This window comes from Lutra lutra, chromosome 1, assembly GCF_902655055.1.
Source record: "Lutra lutra chromosome 1, mLutLut1.2, whole genome shotgun sequence".
NCBI classification, from domain to species: Eukaryota; Metazoa; Chordata; class Mammalia; order Carnivora; family Mustelidae; genus Lutra; species Lutra lutra.
The window spans coordinates 2,259,444-2,278,932 of record NC_062278.1 but is presented as its reverse complement, the minus strand read 5'-3'; the positions used below and the strand labels follow the sequence as shown (position 1 = coordinate 2,278,932).

The 19,489-nt window shown below is 53.8% G+C and overlaps 1 protein-coding gene across 2 annotated transcripts in view; it reads left to right on the top strand.

Annotated features, from left to right (window-relative positions):
* AGPAT3 (1-acylglycerol-3-phosphate O-acyltransferase 3) overlaps window positions 1-19,489 on the top strand; it is an 82,284-nt gene that overhangs the window by 9,878 nt on the left and 52,917 nt on the right. The window contains exon 1 of one of the 2 annotated variants that reach the window (XM_047718891.1): window positions 8,300-8,559. The exons of the other annotated variant lie outside the window; for it this stretch is intronic. The gene's annotated coding sequence lies outside the window, so the exon portion shown is untranslated. Of the gene's footprint in view, window positions 1-8,299; window positions 8,560-19,489 lie in introns of those variants that run through there. 2 annotated transcript variants of the gene reach the window in all.

Here is a 19,489-nt window from a genome sequence, read left to right as displayed (position 1 = left end):
CTGGCGTTTTAAGACAGACGACGCCGACGTCCACGGGGGGGGGTGGATCCCTCGTGTGGGTTTGGGGACTGGAATCGAAGCGAGAGGAAAGCCTGTTTGGCACCTAGAACGGGGTTATTTCCAGGCTCGTCTGAGGCTGTCTTCGTGCTGTGTGGAGACCCCGCCCGGCTCTGGTTCTCAGCCCCGCACTTTCCACATCGCCTCGCGGGTGTGTGCCGGGGCTTAGCGGGCCCTTTCCGGTCCGTTCCAGCGGCACCCCCGGCCCTCTCTCCATCCCCCCAGGCCCTGCTGGGGACCCGCTTTCCCCTGCGAACCTCGCCCTCCCCCAGCCACTCACTGGGGAACCCCCGCTGCCAACCCCCTCGGCAGGCCGCTCGGGGTCGCTGCCGCGGATTTACTCGCGTAGCCCGAAGGCCTCCCTGCTGCGCTCTGCTCCTGTCCTCGCGGTGGCTCCCCGACCCCGCGTCTGAGTTAGGACGCACACACGTGCTTCTAACACACGGTCACACCCTGCACACGGTCTCTGTGGCCCCGTCTTTAGCTCACACTGGACCGCTGACCGTGCCGTTTGCCCTTGTCGCTGGTGAAGACGGCGAGGGCTGCCCTTGACCCCACGGGCTGTGCCGCGGGCACGCGCGGCCGAAGCGCTCCGGGAAGAGATGTGCCTGCATCACACCACGCGTGTGTCGGAGAAGCAGCGTCACCCGGGGCGTTGTGCCGTGGTCGTGGCTGGGCTGCCCCTGGACCAGAGCACGTGGAAGGTGACTCAGGCTGGTGGGTGCCTCGTCGGGAAGGGAGAGTGAAAGTAGAAACTAGAAGCCAGGCCTGAGCTCCGGACGGGCGCGTTCCAGCCGGGCCGGGTCACCAGCACCCCAGCGTGTCTGTCCCCCGGCGCCGGCTTCTCCCTGCTTTGCCCCTGGTAGAGTGGGGGATGAGGGTGGCTTTTGTCCGTGGCTGGGGGAGTGTGTTGGCATTACCATGGAGTGTCTCACCGGGGCCTGGCAGGTCTCTGGAGCACGGCAGAGCTGTTCCGCCAGCCCGCACCAAAACAGGGTGTCTGCATGTCACCCCAGAGCAGGGCGACGTGGCCGTGCCAACTTTTGATTTTCCCTGCTGCGGAATCATTTCCTGGCTCAGCACATCCCAGAGCAGCGTCTCTTCTCTCGGAAAGCCAGTGGCCGGACCGTAGTAGCCTGGCCTGCGCGCGGACGAGCTCCCGTGGGGCAGCTGCATGGCTGCTGGGAGGGGACAGGTAGGGCACCTGTCCCTCTGCGCTCGTGCGATTCTGCTGCTGCCTCTCGGGTGCGAGTGGGAGCTGTGAGGCCATGTAGACCCCAAGCCTCTGGGGCTGCAGCCTTCTCGCCGTGTGCATGGTTCCCTTTTGTCACAAGTTTGCTTATTGTGGGTGTGTGGGGGTCACACCTACGCCTGTGGCCTTTTGAAGATGAACCTCAAAATTCGCAATCATGCAGATGGCAGGACAGTTTATGGAACACTGGGGCTTTAATTCCTGTCAAACCTGCACCAGGGAAGGGGGGCAGTGGGCCTGTGGGAGCAAGAGGCACCAGGCCTCCCTCGTGTGCAGACACGGGGAACGGGTGGCGGCCACCCACACATGTTGGGTGTGACCCACGTGACACTTAGCAGGGTGTTGTATGTGCGCAGCTGGAAGGGTTGTTCCGGGGCTGGTGGGGTGGTGGGGGGCACACGGGGCGAGAGAACGGAAATGAGAAAGAGGCTGCTTGTAAATGCGATGGTTTGTCACGTAGGCCTGCTGGCCTGTTGAGGGCTGTGTAATCTAGTGGCTCAAGTGACAGCAGTATTTGGTCACAGTTCTGGAGGCTGGAAGTCCAAAACCAAGACGTTTGTGGGGTCGGTTTCCTCTGGGGGCCAGGAGGGAGGTTGTGTCCTGGTGTCTGTCCTTGTGTGGCTGGCGACCGTCTTCCCCATTTCTGTCCACGTGGTGCCCTTCCCACAAGTGTGTTTCTGTGTCCTGAGATCAGGGCCCGCCCTGGTGACCTCATCTTCACAAGCGACGTCTGCTCTGACCCTGTTTCTGGATGTGGATCCTTCTGAGGCCCTGGGGGGCAGGTCCTCCGCGTGTGAATCCGGGGAGGACGCGATTCCACCCGTAAGCATGAGCTATCTTTATTTGCCAGGAGCTCTTGTAAAGCCCTGATTACTGCCGGGATTTGGGTGGATTAGGAGGGAACCGTTCGGCCGTGTACGGCGAGGCGCGTTCTGGGCGAGACCTGTCGTGCCGGGTGCACGCTGCTGGGGCGGCCTGTGCGTGGCCCCCAGCCTCTGAGCTCATGTGGGAGCGTAATCCTGGAAAGCGCGTGTCCCTCCTCCCTCAGCGGCGGTGTCCGTGCTGGTGGGGTCCAGGGACCCTCCGGGGTCAGACAGGCTACAGCCGAGCCTGCTGTCCACGAGGGATCCTGCCTTGGTTCACCTCCTTGCATCCCACCTCCCACGGAAGTCACTGAATGCCGCATCCCTGGGGACACGCTCCCTGGGCAGTGGCGCCTCACAGGGTCCAGGCCGTGGCCAGTGGTGGAACGCCCGGCCGAAACAGGAACAGTTTTAGGAAAAGAAGGAACTTGAAAAGGGACCAATGATGATTACTCGTCCTTTATTCTTTGTTGTTTATTACGCATTTATTTCCAGTAAGAGATTGGTTTTCTCTTCTCCCAAGTTTTATAGAAGAACAAGGAAATTGGAAGTGTTTAATAATTTTATCTAATTCCGTAACTTGTGATTATATTGTATTTCCAAGAATGAGTTGGCTTTTTTTTAAATTAGGAAATGATTAGGAAAAGAAAACACATAAAACATCGAACCCCCTGAGCCTACGAACCAGCGGAGGAAAGAACTCATCACAGACACAGTCGAAGCGAGAGAACTAGGGAAACTAAAAGCTTCTAAAAACCACATACATGGAAAAGGGAAGTGGGCGGAAGACGATCCTAAGAGTGCGTCATATCTGACCTCATGCTGCCTGAGGTAGTGCCCGAGGCCACGTCCCCTGGGGGCCACGTCCCACGGGGGTCACGTCCCACGGGGTCACGCTGGAGGCGGCCCACTCTGATTTCGATGTGTTCTCACCGTGAAAGGTGCATCCATTCGAAGACTTAGTACAAAAAAAAGGGATGTGAAATGTCTCCGTCATGTTCTTTTATATTGATCAGAGGTTGAAATGACACTATTTTGGACTATTTGGGTTAAATAAACTGTGACTACATGATTTTTGCCTGTTTCTTGTGGCTTTTTTAATGTGGCCGCGGGAGAATGTGAAATTGAAGGGCCTTGCCTCTGCGGCGCACGTCCTGTTCCTGCTAGACGGCGCTGGTCCTGGTTCCCGGGAGCTTCCCGGGGCGGGGGCGGGCGGCCCCTCCTCTCTGAGACCCGCAGCCCCAGAGCGAGGGGGCGAGGCTCGTGTGTGTCCGCCCGCCGGACCCTGTGCGTCCTCGTGCAGGCGGGCCTGTTCCACGGGAAGTGCTCGCAGCGGGTCTGGCCGATACCGACCGCCCAGTGGGTTCGCTCTTCTTCGTAAAGTATCCTATGGCGGTTCCCACACCGTGTAGACGGGGACCGTGGAGCGAGTCCACACCCAGAATTTTAAAGGCTGTGTCTGTCTTCCACTGTGGAAATGCTGGGGTGCGTCTACACTAGGAGACAGAGGGGGCCGTGCTTGCCTGTGGCAGGTGCGCCTGAGAGAGGCCGGGTGGGAGCCCCACGCCTCCCCGGGGTTGCGCTGGGTTGACAAGGCACACCGCGTCTTCCCAGGCGCATCTCGTGGGCGGCTGCGCTCCTGGAACGTTCTGGGTGGGCACCTCCTTTGCAGAGGGCCAGCGGGTTTCTCCGGCCACAGGTGTGCGGTGGTCCAAGCCGCCTCCGCCCGTGCTTGGGCTGGGCTTCGGGAAGCTGCCCCCCAGCTCCTCCTGTCACCTCCAGCCTTGGGGCCTTGGGGATGGCAGGCCGGCCGCCAAGCTGCCTCCCAGGCCCGGGCCCTGGACACAGGCTCTCCCTTGTCGCACAGACCATGTGTGTCTGTGCCACGGGAGCAGACACCGAGTGGCCGTGGGGCCAGCCAGGGGCTGACGCTGGCCCCGGGAGCCACACCCGCACGAAGGCCCCAGAGGCATGAAGGGCCAGCCGGCCCCCGCTGTGGTGGTGTCTGTGGGGAGAAGCCCTGACTTGCACTGGACTGGGCACCCGTGACACAAAGGAGGTCATATCTTCTTCCCTCCTGGCCGGTGGCTCTGCCTCCTGCAGGTGCTGGGACCCTGGAGTCCTGGGCGTCCCCGGTCAGACGGCCCCAGGACAGCATGGCCAGCAGACCACAAGCTGATGGTCGGAGGTCCCTGGGACCCCGCCGGCCTGGTTCTGGAGTCTCTGCAAGCCACCTGCAGGAGGGCCAGCTGGGTCCTGGGGACTTCCCCCCAGCAGCCTTTGGCTCTGTCTCCTAGAAGAGGCACCTCTGACCCATTGGTCACCACTGTCCCCAGGCATCTGTGACCCTGATCAGAGCCTTCATGAACCTCCCCAAATAGTCTCCAGGGCTGGGGACCAGGCCCCAAGTACAGTTGGTGACCCCCTCCGTCCCTCCTTCCCCTCCCCCACCCTGTCCTTCCCCCCCCTCTCTGTCATGGGAACGTTTGAGGGCAGGCGATGTAGGTAGTGGCCTTTGTCAGCAATTACGCTTCCAGCTGGAGAACACACCGTGGTGCGGGACCCCGGCCCCTCCGGCTGCCCCTGCATTCTTGCTGCCCCTCTGGGAGAAGCACCTGCGCTTCCCGGTCTAAGCGAGCCTGTGTGGCCACGTGTCCTGTGTGGTCACTGCCCCCCGGCTGAGGTCCCACCTGGACCGTGGACACCCTGCTGCGCTGACCGTGTGCGCCATCTCTCTCATTCCCGCATCTGCCCTCCCCTCCCCTGTCCCCTTCACAACCCAAGTCACCAGAGCCTGGCACAGGGGTGCCAATGTCCCCGGTGGGTGGCCTCCGGGCAGGACCAGCGGCCCCCACCTCCCGGGCACCTGCAGAATCACTAACATCCTGCCCCGTGTCTCTCCCACGCTCGCGGGCTGCTGTCTGGTGCCACTGATTTGGATGGAGACGTGCTGTCCGGTTCCGCAGCCGCTGCCCAGTCGCCCGCCGCACGCAGAGGTGGCCGTCCTGGCTGTGGCTGTTTGGGTTTTCGTCTCCTTAAGCTTCTTGTCAATCATTCTTTCCAGGACTTGTCCTTTCGGCTTCGTTGGAAGTCGGTTCCCCGACAGCTACTCCTCAAGCCCCCGGGGTCTCAGAAACCCCGCAGCACTGGGCTCTTTTCCCATTATTCATGCGTCTCCTTCTCAGTCTTGTCCCTCTTGTCCGAACTCCATCAGTTTCAGCGATCCTTTCAAGGAGCTAACTTCCTGCCTTTCTGTACAGTTTTTAGTTCATTAATTTCTGCTTTTTAAATTATTTCCTTTTTCCTGTGCTTTTTGTTTCTCTAACTTTGTGAGTTGTATTTTGTCTCCTTTGTTTTCAGCCTCTTACAATTTCCTGCTGTGCACTTAGGTGTCACCCCTCCATGATGATGATGATCTGGACTGTTCAAGCCTTTATAAGTTGTGACAGGAAATCCTTTGTTACTCTTCCATTCAGTGGATTTTTAAATACGTACATTTTTTTCACCATTGATAACTATTTTGCATTTCTAAACATATGGAGATTTTCCCAAACATCTTTTTGTTGCCTTTTAAAATTATTATTATTTTGGGGCGCCTGGGGGCTCAGTGGGTTAAGCCTCTGCCTTGGGCTCAGGTCATGATCTCAGGGTCCTGGGATCGAGCCCCACATCGGTCTCTCTGCTCAGCAGGGAGCCTGCTTCCCTCCCTCTCTCTCTGCCTGCCTCTCTGCCTACTTGTGATCTCCATCTGTCAAATAAGTAAAATCTTTAAAAAAACAAATGAAATTATTATTGTTTTTAGCTTCAGGGAACTGTGGTCAAAGATTATGCTCTGACTGGTGCTTGTCTTTGGAAATTTGTTGAGACTTGCTTTATGGCCCAGCATCTGGTTCAGTTTTGGGAATGTCCTCTGTGTCCTTGAAAAGATGACATTCTGCCGTTGGTGGGGGCGTGTTCTGTATAGGTGCATAAAGTTTATGCATCCCGGTATTCAAACCTATGTCAGGTTGGCAAACTAAAGCCCATTGGCCAAATCTGGCTTGACACCTCTTCTTTTCTTCTTCTTCTTCTTCTTTTTTTTTTTTTTAGGATTTTATTTATTCGAGAGAGAGAGCAGAACAGCGCGGAGGGGCAGAAGGAGGAGGAGAAGGAGAAGCAGGGTTTGTGCTGAGCAGAGAGCCCGATGCAGGGCTCAATCCCAGGACCTTGGGATCATGACCTGAGCCGAGGGCAGGCGTTTAACTAACTGAGCCACCCAGGCACCCAGCACCTGTTTCTATAAATAAAGTTTTATGGGGTCCCAGAGACACTCATTGGTTTCCGTGTCGTTCGTGGCTGCTTTGCAGGAGGACAGAGTTGAGCGGTTGTGGTAAAGACCGTTTGGTGTTTCTGGTCTGGCCCCTCCCAGAACATGCGTATGAGTCCTTGTCCTTGTTGGTTTCTTTCTTAGGTGTCCCTGCTCTGTCGGAGAACCGGTCCCGTCACATCCTCGGATTTACCTTATCCTTGCACTGACACCCACTCGCTTTATGTGTTCGAGGGCTGTGTTATTAGCGAGACGGTTTCTGAATTATTGTATCCTCCTCGTGGCTGGAGCGTCTGCTACGAGGACGAAGACGTGGCCTTTCCCGCTGTGATGCTCTGGGCTTTACGCTGCTCTGAAATCACACGCGGAACCAGCGCCCACGGCTTAGCAGGTGCCTCCATGCTTCTCCTGCTTTTAACCTTTCTGTCTCTTCGTGTCATAGATGTGCCTCAGAAGTAGCATATGATTAAAGTTCTTTTAAATTAAAGTTTGGCATTTGTTTTTTCAAAGTCTGACGATCAATCAAAAAACATTTTTTTAACTGGAGCCTTTATACAGGCTCCTTTAAACGTGATTACTGATGCACAGAGTTTCAGTCTGTCACCTCGCATTTTTTTAAAAAGATTTTATTTTATTTTATTTGACAGACAGAGATCACAAGCAGGCAGAGAGGCAGGCAGAGAGAGAGGAGGAAGCAGGCTCCCCGGTGAGCAGAGAGCCCGATGTGGGGCTCGATCCCAGGACCCTGGGATCATGACAGGAGCTGACGGCAGAGGCTTAACCCACTGAGCCACCCAGGCACTCCTGTGACCTTGCATTTTGCTCACTGTTTTATCTGTGCCGTGTTTCCCCCATCCTTCTCCCTCCTGCTTTTTTTGTTTGTTTGTTTTTTTAAGATAATTACTGATCTTTTCATCTTTATGCTCTCTAGCACTTTGGAAGTTATAGACTCTGCTTTCGATGGTTTTTCCGGAATTTAGAACATCCGTAGCTGTCCGTTATCCGACGTTAAGCCGTTCTTACTCTCGGGGCTGGTCCAGGGACTCGGCTCGTGCCCCTTCCCGACCCACGTGTTGTGTGTTTAGTGGTTTTTTAACCTCACCAGACACTCTGCTGTGTTACTTCTTGGTTCAGGTTTGTAGGCGTATTTGCCACTTCCTTGGCTTTTTATTCCGATTTGCGTCTCCGGTTTTCCACGTGAGAACACTTCCGCTCGAAGCACGTGTGTGTTAGCGACTCCTTCCGTCCGATGCTTCCTGCTTCTGTGTCCCTGAAAGGCTTCCCTGCCCCTCTGGGGGCTTCTCGGGTCGTGGGGGGTCCTTCTTGTCGTTGGGGATCTGTGCACCGGCCTTTGCCATCCTTTGTACGCTAAGAAACCATTGCCGGGCTCCCTGTTTTTGAAGGTAATCTGTCTTTTCTGGGGCTGCTTTTAAGATCAAAATGAAAAACCTTTGTGCTTCACAGGACGCCACCAGGAAAGCAAAAAGATGACCCGCGGGCTAGGAGAAGATATTTTCAGGTCACATGCTTGACAAAGGACTTGCCCGCCTCTGACGAGTCCGGGACTGGGCCCTCGGCTTTGTGAACGCCGGGAAGGGGCGAGGAGGAGGGGGTCCCACTGCCCCTGCGGCAAGGCCCCGCCGGCGCCCCAAGACACGCCTTCCCCTGAGCTGCTGCTCCCGCGCCCCCCCAGCCCCACATCCTGGAGCTTCAGCCGCTGGTCTGGAGACTTCTCAGACACCTCCTGACCTCCGGAGTGTCTGCCTCAGCCCCAGCGCCGTGTCAGGAGGAAGGTGACCTTGGCTGGTGAGCTACTCGGGACAGGACGTCAGCGATGCCCCTGACCTCACTGAATAAATCGGGAAGCGATGGTGGATTGAGGAGAAGGGCCGTGAGCGGGTCCAGGTGTTTTCAGCGCTCGGTGTGTCTTCGGGCCGGGCTTCTCTTTAGGCTAATTGGCCGCAGGCTCGCCGTTCCCGGTTCCCAGGAGCAGCGCGCAACCCCAGCGTTCCTTCTGAAATAGCAGACGCGCTTCTGATGAGATGCTTCCATTGAGAGGGGAGAGCTGAGACCAGAGAGAGGTAAATGCCTTTGTTCTTTCCGAGGGCTGGCTGTAGTGAGCTGCGCGGTGGTCGGGCCCGTCCTGGTGACGGAAGCCCTGCTTTAGGCTGACGTACAGCTCGGTGCGGCTCCAATGGGATACACCGTTTAAGTGCACCGGAGTCTTGCACGAGGGATCAGTGGGAAATTGAATTAAAAACACAAGGTTTCAAAAAAAAAGATTACAAGGTTTCATCCCTGACTTGTAGCCAAGATGGGGAGACAGGGACTGGGTTTCAGATCCTGCCTGAAAGAGCAGGAAAGCCAACAGGTGTGCAAGGCTGTAGGTGTCAGAGGCTGCACAGCTGGGCACGGGGCAGCTGTCCCTGCGAGGGGGCCCCTGGCCTCCCGAAATCTTGCCCACAGTGTCTAGTTGAGCCCAGGGGCGGGAGCCCAGGACCAGCTGGAGACAATTTGGCGTCAAAGGGTTTCCACTGAGGCTAGAATTTGTGGGGGAAACAGTGGAGTTGAGGGGATTGTATGGGGACAGGGCTCTAGAGAGGACCTCCAGGGGGTCTTCCTGATCTTTGGGTGAGTGCTGGTCCGTGCGTATGTGTGCAGGTACCACCAAGATGAGGGCAGAAGGCGCCGGAGTGAGTAGGTTTTTGTGGTTGACCCGGGGAATGAAGTCTGTGTTCTCACCAGACACGTGGGAAGACCTCACAGTCCAAAGGGCGTGGGGTAGAGTCCTCTGAGCTCATTGCCTTCGCCCCGGACGCAGCCAGCTCAGGACCCAGCTGACAAAGCTGACAGCAAGCCTTGAAGCGTCCAACTGATTCTGAGTGATTGAACTACATCCTCGAGAAAGGCCTCACCAGGACGACCACATCAAAAACGGGCTCTGACAACAGCAAGTTTGAGACGTCTGGAGCCGATCAAAAATCACGTGCCCTGCAAGGGAGACAATGTAACCCAGGAGAGGAGAGAAATCAACAATGAGAAAGAGATCCGTCCAGACGGTGGGATCAGCAGGCGAGGCTGTTGAAATGTCAGTTGCAGAAACGCGCCTTGTGTCGGTGACACAGGAAAAACGTGAACAAGGAGAAAGCGGAAGGTTTGGGAAAGACCCACTGAGTCTTCCAGAAAATGCACTGGACTTCAGACTAGGTCAGACTTTGTAGAGACAAGATTGGTATTTGTGAAGAGATAACCCTAGAAGCTTCCTCCAGTGAAACTTGGAAAACAGCAGGGATGGAAAAAAGGAACAGAGTTGGGCGGGGGGACCATATGGGGTGGAAGCGCATGTGAAGTTGAATTCAGAGAAGAGGTGTGTGTGGTGGGAGATATTTGAAGAAAATAGTAGTTAGAATTCTCTGCATCTGATGAAAGCTCGTTTCTAGGAAGATCAGCAAACTCCAGGCAGAAGAAATGGGAAGAAAACCGCACAAGGGCACATCGTAACCAACTTTCTGGAAATGTTAACAGTAGAAAAATCCTAGAAGAGCCAGAGGCAAAACCCTACAATGCACAGAGGAACGAAGACGAAATGAGAGCTCACTTCCCGTCCAAAGCCGCGCGATCCCGAAGATGGAGCCTCCTCCAAATCCTGAGGGGAGGAAATCTTCTAGCTACAGTCCTACAGACAACAGAATATCGATCCGAAGTGGAGATAAAAGAAAGACTTTTCGGATTAAAAGCTGCAAGAATGTCTCTCCAGAGGACTCTCCCTGGGACTGTGAAGGGCCTTCTTCAGGGAGGAGCCAGAAATCTGGATCTGAAGGAACGGAGCGCAGAAGTGCAGACAAGTAGAAAAGCCACGTGTCCCCTCGTGTTAAAAAAACAAACAGATGATTTACAGTTTGAAGATAATAATGACATTTGTAGAGTTCGCAATGTTAGTGGAAGCAAAAAGGTCTGCAACAATGTAGCGCAAAGTCCAGGAGGAACAAAATGGAAACTGTTATAAAGTTCTTCAAATGAACGTGAAGTGTTAAAATATTGGAAGGTAGGCAGTGATGTACTGAGGGTTTGCTGTAAACCCTGGGACAGCCCTCCAAAACGGCAGGGAGGGCTGGTAACAGGCTCTAGTAAAGATCAAATTGAGTTGTTTAAAAACCACGAGTCCAGAAGAAGACAGTGTAAAAAAAAAAAAAAAAATGAAGCCAAGAAATTTGGACAAATGGAAAGATGATGGATTTAAACCCAACCATACTGACAGTCTCATCAGATGCAAATGATCTGAAAACTCCAAAAAAGAGACATTTTGTCAGAGGTTGTCAGATCAAAAAGATTCAATGAAAGTGCTATTTGCATTAAATATAAAACACAGTTTATTTTTTAAAACATTATTTGAGAGACTGTGCATGCGTAGGCACAAGTGGGGGTGGGAGGGGCAGAGGGAGAGGGAGAAGCAGACGTCCTGCTGAGCAGGGAGCCCAACACAGGACTTGATCCCAGTACTCTGAGATCACGACCTGAGCCAAAACCAAGAGTTGGGTGCTTAACTGACTGAGCCACCCAGGCGCCCCTGAAGACACAGTTTAAAGGAAAATGTTGGAAAGACATGTACCAAGAGTTGGACGCTTAACTGACTGAGCCACCCAGGCGTCCCTAAAGATGTGGTTTGAAGGAAAGCGTTGGAAAGGCATGTATTGCACAAATACTTGTCTAAAGATGGTTGAGTCGCATAACTTAGATTTCAGGACCAGAAGTATTTCCAGGAATAAGAATGATACGTTATCCTGGTAAAGGCAGGAAGCTCATCAAGAAAGCATAACCTATTGAATAGGTATGCACTTAATAACAGAACCTCAAAATACAAGTGGCACAAAATGATCTACTGAAAGGAGACCTACAGATCTGTTACCATTGGAGACTTAAGCACTCCTGTCCCAATAACTGATAGGACAAGTAGACACAACATCAGTAAAGATGTAGAAGACTTGAACCATGCTGCCTCCCCCCTTGTGTTGCTTGTGTCTGTAGACCAGCACCCCAGCTCGCGGCAACAATGGAACTCACGTGCAGAATGTCCACTGAGACAGACCATGTTCTGGACGATAGAACAAGTCTCAGTGATATCTGGAAAAATCCCGAAATATTTGGGAACAAAATAAGCATAGTTATTCCCAGTTCAAAGAGGAGATCATGAAGGAAACTAGGCACCGTTTTGAACTTAGTGAAAGTAGACACATCGTGTATCAGAATTTGTGGGGTGCAGGTAAAACTGTGCTCAGAGGGAGATTTATAGCATTAAATATATTAGAACATAAAGCAGTTCTCAAGTCAATGATTTAAGCTTCAACCTTAAGAAAAAGCAAATACAGGAAAGAGATAGCAAAGAGCTGAAATCCATGAAATAGAAAACAATAGGAGAGAAACCCCCAAAGTTGGTTCTTTGAAACGATCATTAAAATTGATAAACTCCTAGTTAGACTGATCAGAAAAGAAAGAGAAGAAAATTACCAAAATCAGAAACGAGAGATGAGAAATCACTACGTATCTCATAGGTGTTAAAATGATGGCAAGGGAATATTCTGAAAAGCTTTGTGTGGGGAAATTTTAGAACATGGATGAAATGGGCAAATCCCTGGAAAGATGCAAATCACTGAAATGTACTCAGGTCAAGTCGATAACCCAAATAACCTTGTATCTATTGAAAAATTGAATTTATATATAAAAGTCTGTCAACAGAGAAAACACTTGGTCCAGATGACTTCATTGAATTCTATTAGACACTGAAGGAAGAAATAATAATAATGCTGCACAAGGTCCTTCAGTCATTGGAAGAGGGTGAGTACTCAGCCCACTCCATGAGGTCAGCATTGCCCTGGTATGTAATCCAGGCAAACACTGTGGACCAGTATCCCTTGTGAACGAATGAGTTGGAACATCTTAACAAGTCAAGTCCAACAACATGTAAAATGGACACTGCATCGTGACCAAGGGTGAGTTTCCCCAGGAATGCAAGGTTGGTTTAACATTTAAAATGAATTCCTGTAATTCGCTGCATTAACAGACTAAAAAGAAAACCATGTAACTATTCTAATAAGGAAAAAAAAAAAGCCTTTGACAAACTTTAATACTCATTTATGCTAAAAAACCCCACAAGCTCTCAGCAGTCTAACAAGTGGGCATCGAAGTCTGAGAGAGGGCGTCTGCGCAAGCCTGCAGCTAATACCATACGTAATGGTGGGAGACCAGGGTTTTCCTTCTCGTATTGGGAGAAAGGCAAGGGTGTCTCTCTCACCACTTCTGCTCAACATTATGCTAGAAAAGTATGGCAAGAAAAACAGATAAAGGATGTCCACAATGGAAAAGAAGTAAAATTGTCTTTATTCACAGGTGGCATGATGGCTTATGTGGAAAATCCTTTAAAAATCTATTAAAAAAGCTACTAGAATAGGTGCATTTAGTGAATTTACAGGGTACAGTTCAGTCTGACAAAATTAATATTATTTCTGTATACTATCATCGAACAACTCAAACTGTAATAAAACACCATTTATAAGAGCTTCAAAAATATGAAATTCTTAGGGATAGATATAAGCAAAAAATGTGCTGAGAAATTAAAGACTAAACAAGGAGACCCATCGTCTGTTACTGGCCAGGAGGCCAACGTTATTGAAATGTTAATTCTACCAAAATTGACCTGTAGATTCAGTGTGATCACAATCAAAATCCTGGCAAGGGATTTTGTAGAAACTTCCAAGCCTATTCTATTTTTTTTTTTTTAAGATTTTTAATTATTTATCTGACAGACAGAGATCACAAGCAGGCAGAGAGGCAGGCGGAGGGTGGTGTGGGAAGCAGGCTCCCCGCTGAGCAGAGAGCCCGATGCGGGGCTCGATCCCAGGACCCTGAAACCATGACCTGAGCCGAAGGCAGAGGCTTAACCCACTGAGCCACCCGGGCATCCCTCCAAGCCTATTCTAAAAGTCAGACACAAATCCAGTGACCTAGAAGGGCCAGAATGATTTTGAAGAGACAAAAGACGACCCATTTTGAGACTTCCTCCCCTGCTTGAGCGTTACGGACATCGTGGAACTGGCCGAACCGTACACCTGAAGATCAGCGGCACAGCGAAGGCTCCAGAAGCAAACCCACAGCTTCCTAGTCTGCTGATTTCCAACGAAAGTGCCAACGTGACCCAATGGAGGCAGAGCCAGGACTCTGGGACCCCCAAATGCAGAAACCAGTCTGCACCTTCCTTTATCCCATTTGGACAAATGAACTCAAAGCGGATCACAGACCTGAGTGTGAAGCCGTAAGGTCGACAGGAGAGTATGGTCTCCGCACAGAGTGGAATGTTGTTCAGCCTTGGGAACGACGTTCTGACCCACGCCACGGCACGGATGAGCCTTGATGATGTCATGCTCAGTGACGGGAACCAGACACGGGAGGACGAAGCCTGTGTCAGTGCACTGACACGCCGTCCCCAGGGCGCTGAGAGCCCCAGGGACACAGTGGGGCGGCTGGGGAGGGGGCGTCCGCATTTCCTGAGGACGGAGCTCCTGTCCAGGGAGGTGGAAGGAGCCCTGCACGTGGACGGTGGGGATGGTGGCACAGCAGTGTGGATGTTCCGAGCACCACTGACCTGGACACTTAGACATGGTGAAGATGTGAAATTTGTGTAGGTTTTGCCACGGTTTAAAACCAATGGAAACAAAAACCATGATTAGCCAGTAAGCCTGTGCTTTTCGCTTTGTGGGTCCCAGGCCAGCATGGGGCCAGAGAGGGGCTGCACCCGTGGGGTCGGCAGGGGTGCCATGAGTGGGGCTCTGCGTGTGGGGGAGCCGGAGGCTGGAGGCTGTTCTGCTCCACTCCACGGCGGCGGCCACCTTTGGCTGCTCCGCACCTGCAAGGGAGGGGAAATTGCTTTGGTCTTTCCCAGCGTGTCACCTCTGGGTCTCTGTGGGTTTGCTCATTCTGGAGCCGTCTGTTGGGCCTCCATCCCAGGCAGCGGGGAGGGAGGACTGGCCCTCGAGAGGCCCCAAATAGGCCGCATTCCTGGTTGGGCCTGAGTCCGTGCCGTGTGCTCACGCGGCCCTCGGCTGCTCTGGGTGTGCTCCGTTCTGTGCAGCGCCGACCACAGGTGCTCTGGCCGGCGGGGGGTTTCCCGCCCGGCATAAGGAGTCGTGTTTGTACCTCTCACTTGTAGACCTTCACCTTGGAGACCGTGAGGATGATTGTCCCGCTGGCTCTGTTGCCCCGGGCCTCGGTGAGTCAGGAGATGGAGGTGCGGGTGTGTGTGTGCACGCGTGTGTGCGAGGGTGCGGTGACCCCGTTCCCCACAGTAGTGCTGGAGTGGGTCCACCTGGGCTCTGGAGTGGGCTCTCGCTGGCAGACGTGGGTGCCCACCTGCGAGCACACACCTGCCGGTCCGGCCTCGGCGGTGTGGGGGAAATCGTGGGGGGCCCAGGCAGGCCTCACTGCATCGTCGGCTGATTTTCTCAAGGAGGCATATACCTTAAAGGTTTCCTGTGACAAGTCTCTGTTTGTCCCAAATCCAGTGATTTTGGTGACCTGGTAACGGGCTTTCCCCTTCTGTTCTTTCCTGGGAGGGCTGAACGGAGTGAGAAACGGGGCCACGCTGAGAGCAGGGCCTGGCCCAGGACCTTCCATCGGGGCGTAATAGCCGCCGTCCCTCACAGAGCCACACCCGGACTTCGGTAGCAGACCTGAGAGGCCAGGAGTCTGTTTGTCAGGAGACGGGGGGTGGTCGTGCGGCTTCGACGTCCAGGGGTGGGTGGGCGGGCGACCTGGAGGCCAGGGGGCATGTTTGCCGGGAGGGGAGCCCGTGTTTGCATGGGCCGGTCTGCTCCTGTGGGCCTCCCCCGAGGATAAGCAGCCCCAGTGATAACCAGCGGCGCTGGTGGAGAGCACCCGGTCTGGTGGACGCTGGTTCGTCTGGGTCTGAGGACAGAGCGTCAGGGTGGCCCCCAGCGACCCAGGCCTCTGTCCCATCCTTTGTGTCCCAACTCCCAGCTCGTGGGGACCCTCCTCTCGGGTTCCCTCCTGTGCCCTCGCTCCTTCCTGGACTCCGCCGCCACTGGGTGGCAAGTGACCGGTTCCCTTCCCATCAGTCGAGCCGTGAGCACAGGGCCTCCTCTGCCTTTACGAGAACTTTCCGCACAGACGAGGCCTGGACATTGTGGGCGCGGAGTTTAACCGCCTCAGTGGTAATGACAGCCACCGTTTGGTAAAAACAACCTTTAGGGTTTGAGCGGGGCTGATGGAGCCCGGGCTGGCCTCATACTTTCCACGCTGGGAGTCGTGGTTTGTACAAAATACAGATGCTACAGTGCACGCTGACCGGTCCTCACTTCAGCTGTTGAACTCAAGTCACTTTGTCGACGGTCTCCGTAGAGTGATGTATCCCTCGACGGTCCCCTCGCGGCTCAGCGCCACTCTAGACGGGGCGTACCGCTAACTGCTGCTCTGAGCGGCTCGTCCCCAGTGCTCCAAATCGACAAAAGGTCATTTGCCTTTCGTGACTCGCCATTGATTTGCTAACAGTGCTTGTGGTCTGACTGCGAAATTGTTGCGAGCTCCTGGTGTCCGCAGAAGAAAACCAAACCACACCGTGACCTCCTGAGCCGCTCCTGGGCGTGCCTTCCCTCTGGTTACAGTCTGGCCGTGGGGTCCTTCGCTCAGGCCTGGGAGCTTTTCTCCCTCTTCGGGGCTCCGGCCAGTAGTGCGGGACCCCCGCGTGCAGCCGAGAGCCTTTTGGTCCGGGAAGCGCCGTGTCTCGTGCATGGCAGGCGTGTGACCCCGATGATGGCTTGTTGCTGGGGGACAGCAGCCAAGGTTCACCAGCCATCAGCCAGACCTCTCCTGGCAACATGGGGTTTGGGGAGATCGAAGCTGGAAATCGGTTTGATTTCCCTCATTTTTGGGGACGGGGACTGCAAAGTTGCTCTTGAGGGCCGGCAGGAGGACGGGGAGGAGGAGTGGCAGGCTGGCAGCACGGTGCTTTGCAGGACTGGTGGTAGCTGCGGGGCCCTTCCCAGATCTGATTTATGACCGAGCGTCCCGGAGGATTCAATTAACGTTCCCACCTCGGAGTCGTTTGGCTGTGTGTATACCCACGACGGTGCCACTTTGGTCTTTTCTTAAGTTTCAGGGGTGGAGGTCAGGGAGTCACCAGCTGCGTACAACACCCACTTCTCATCCCATCACGTGCCCTCCTGAATGCCCGTCCCCCAGTCACCCCATCCCCCACCCCACCCCCGCAGCGACCCTGTTTGTCTCCTGTGATTAAGAGTGTCTCATGGTTTGTCTCCCTCTCTGCTTTCTTCTTACTTTATTTTCCCTTCCCTCTGTTCTTCTCTTGGTTTCTTAAGTTCCACAGACGGGAACGGCCGAGCAAAACCAAGCAGACAGTACAGGCGGCGTGTAACGGCGACCCCTGTGTCCCCATCCATACTGATAACCCTCAGGGTCGAAATAAGGCATTGCATTCATTTGTGACTTGACTGGCCCCTCTAAACGATGTCCCAATACCCAGTAAACGCAGGGAAGCAGGTGTGCCACTTGTTCCGTCATCAGAGAACTAAGGAGTAAAGGCCACCGATGTGCCGTCTGCCCAGAGCCGGGGCTGCAGACACCAGGCCGCCACAGGGCACTGGTCCACCAAGGAGCGCGACGGGTGCCCCAGAGAGGGCGAAGGGCCTCACTGGTCCCTCCAACCCGCTGTGGCCTGCGTGTCCTGTGAACCTTACCCAAGGTGGTAAGGCGGGGAGGCGCCTTCCTAGCTGAGCCCGCACACGGCTGTCCAAGAAAGCCAGTGGCGTGGAAGGACAGGGTCCCTGTGGCTCCGGGCACCTGGGGCTCAGGGTGTGGTTCCTGCTGCACGAGGAGTTCTCTGGACCTTGCAGGTGGTATGAGGGGCCAAGCAAAGGGCCCAGACTTTGCCCGGCCGGGTTGTGTCTCGGGAAGGCAATTATCCTGTAAGGGAAGCTTTTCTCCTGAGAAAACAAATCTTATCAGTGCTCAGGGTAATTGGATCCGCCGTTGTCACCCCCGCAGGGGCAAAAGGTTAGGATTTAAGAACCCAGCAAGATAATTCCTTTTCCTTAACATTTTAATTTTAATTATAAAATAATGCACGCTTGTGAAAATGGAACACAACCGAACGTAAGACATAACCGAGACTCCCTCTCTCTTCCCTGGCGGTGGTTGATCCTTCCAGAACTGGTAAAAATACATATAAAGACATGCCCGCACGTAGAGTTTTCAAAAACACATTTCTATGTCGTAGCCTGCGTCTGTGCGGATGATTGTAACTTGGTCCGAAGTTTTTACGCCACATGGCTTGGCTTCATTTTGAAGACTTCCTTGTTCATGCAGGTTCAGGAGCACGCGTGTACACAGACCTGCACCCGCGCCCACACGCTGCGCGGAATGTCTGCGTTACCGTTTCCGAGCACAGTCACCCCGTTTTCTGTGTATTAGAGCCAGAGCTTTCCAGACTGGAGGTACACAGCTCCAGAAGCCTCGTAGTGCTCGTTCCCGTGTCGAGGGGCTGGCTGGGGGTCCGTGGAGGGGGACGATGGGCCTCGGGGCTCTGCAGTGTCCACGCCCCCCCAACCCCTTGACCGTAGACCGCACCGCCCACAGCTTTGGCTCAGGCACTCCGTGTCCGTTGCGGCTGGTGCTGTATGTAAGTTGCGAAGATGACGGGAGGCTGTAGATGGACAGTGACCTGGGCGATTCCCTTTCCACGGAGCAGGTGTCTGTTTCCTGGAACATTCCATGCTGTATTCCTTCTGCTGGAACACAGGTAAGGAATGGTGCACCCTCACGTGCATATATACATGGGCTCACGGTGTTCTTTAGTGGAGCTGCATTCCTTCCCGCGTGGGAAGGACAGTGCACACAGACCAAACGGGGCTGGGGCTTCTGGGTGACTCTGCTGACTGCCCGGCCGCCGTGTTGGGGGGCACTTTCTGCTGGGCCTCTCCCGCCCCTTGCTGAATAGAACTGCAGTCTGGGAACACCGCAGGTCTGGCCAGTGGTTCAGCTTTACCCTACGGCTTCTAGTTGAGACAGAAGGGTAGAGGGCAGGGTGCCCAGGAGAAGTGTCACCTGTGGCCTGGGGGTCACACAAGCCACCTTCTCAGGCATGGCTCCTGGCATTGCCTGAGCGCCTCTCCTGCTCACCTCCACATGAACCGAACTCAGGAGGCGTGCCCACAGATACTTGGGCACCAAGGCTGGGTGGCCGGGCTTCCCTCTCCAGCCCTAGATGTGGAAGCAAGGGTGCCAGGGCCCAGAAGCATGTCCCAGCTCATGGAATACTCACGTTGTTTTTTCCTTTCCTTCTTATTGTCAATAGTTAGAGCCCCTGGTTTTCTAGAGCAAGCCGTTCCTCAGTCCTGATCTAAACCAGATTTGGTCACAATGGTTTCTGTGCTTTCGTGCTATTGTGGTGAGAACTGGTTTGCTGCTGTGCGTCCATAGTGAGCATCCTGTCCACATCCACACACCTGGCCCAGGAGGTCATGGCCACTCGTTGCGTTCCTGGCGTTGGCTGGGATGCTGCTACGTGTTTCTCCACTGCGTCAGGTGCTGGCTTTGTAGTGGAGAGAGTATCAGCGTGCAGGGAAGCACGTGATGTGTACATAGGATATTTCAAATTGACTCTTACTTTATTGAGTGTTTTTGTCCAGAAGTGAGGTAGAATTTTGTTACCATTCTTGTTGAAGAGATAGAATTTTATGGATAGATTTCCTGATATCAAACCATCCTTGCATTCACGGACCAAACCCCACTTGGTCATGATGTATTGTCTTTTTAACGCTCTATTAGATTTGGTTTGCTAATAATTTTTTAACCCATTTTTGTACTCATATTTGTAAGCAAAGAGTAGTGGTTCTCGAACTTCTGTTCTCTTTACACCTTTGACGTACCGAGGGTCACAGAGAGATTTTTGCGCATCTGTGTGAGTCCTATCTATTGTGGGTCTCA